Source organism: Gorilla gorilla, chromosome 23 (genome assembly GCF_029281585.2).
Source record: "Gorilla gorilla gorilla isolate KB3781 chromosome 23, NHGRI_mGorGor1-v2.1_pri, whole genome shotgun sequence".
Lineage (NCBI taxonomy): Eukaryota > Metazoa > Chordata > Mammalia > Primates > Hominidae > Gorilla > Gorilla gorilla.
The window spans coordinates 17,375,094-17,376,295 of NC_086018.1; the positions used below are offsets into that span (position 1 = coordinate 17,375,094).

Consider the following 1,202-nt stretch of genomic DNA (forward strand, 5'->3'; position numbering starts at 1 on the left):
CCCCATTCTGAGCCCAGAATACCTAGAAATTTGGAATTTGGCTATTGCCGTGTCTGGACTGTGAGTATGGGAAGGGGAAACTTTTCTGTCTATTGTCCCCACTACCGCCCCTCACATCCGTGATTCTGAACCCCATGATAAATCCCCTTTGAACCTTTTTCCTCCTTTTGATGCCGATCCCCTTTTATGGGACTCCGCCAGCACGGGTGCATTTAACCTTCCTGAGCTTGCCCACCTGACACATGCAGCCAAGAAGCTTTGAAAGATGGAGTGCCCTGGCTGAGGGTTCCAGGTCTCAGCAAGGCCACGAGGTGGTGACTGCCTCCCAGAACTCTGTTGGGCCACCCTCAGTCCTGGAGATCCCCAAAACCTCCATAGCAACAACTCTGCCCATTCACACACACAGTCAGCCCTCCCTCCCGAGTCCACCGCCAGCAGAAGGCCAGCCACCCTGCCTCCCATAGCCGCCATCCCTGGGAAGGAGCCCTGACCCCGTCCTTACACCCCTCTACACTCACTGCCTGTGGGGAGAGCTGCTCGCTGTCACAAGCATCCAGGGGGCTGGGTCGAGGGGCCCCCTGCATGGTGGGGGACCATGTTGTCGTGCATGGAATGAAACTGGCCACACATAACAGATATGGTGGCGCTCTGGTCGGATCTGGGGGAGTCTGTCCTACAGGATGAGGCTTGAACCGTCCAGACACCCAGCCTCTGCTTCGAGTGCTCAGTTATGATTATTGTCCTGATTTAATTAACTGTTCTTCAGGGGCTCCAGGAGGACGAGTGTGTATCCTCCCATTGCTCTGTGCAGCCTCTAACCTCTAGAGTCTAGGGGTCTGGGGAGAAGTTGGGAAGTCTGGCCAGTGGGGCCGGTGCCTGGTGACCTCGGGAGGTTGGGATATCATCATCTTCAGAACTGTAGTTGTCACTGGGACACCAGCTCTGGGAGACCACAGGTGCAGTCAGTACAGCAGGACCTTAGACAAGGCACCCAGCCCCAGTTTCCCCACCTGGGAAGGGGGCTACTTGTGGCTAGAAGCAGCCCGGACTCCTGAGCAAGACTAGACCAAGAGGCCGGTGTGTGGACACCCCCGCTTGGGCACCCCCACGGGGACACCCTGGCCACCGCCGCGCGGACACCCTCACGAGGACACCCCGGCCGCGCGGACACCTACCACGGGGACGCCCCGACCCCATCCTAC

The 1,202-nt window shown here is 58.4% G+C and overlaps 1 protein-coding gene across 5 annotated transcripts in view; it reads right to left on the minus strand.

Moving 5' to 3' along the window:
* Positions 1 to 1,202, minus strand: part of TXNRD2 (thioredoxin reductase 2) — a 66,215-nt gene that overhangs the window by 64,894 nt on the left and 119 nt on the right. The window lies entirely within an intron of this gene.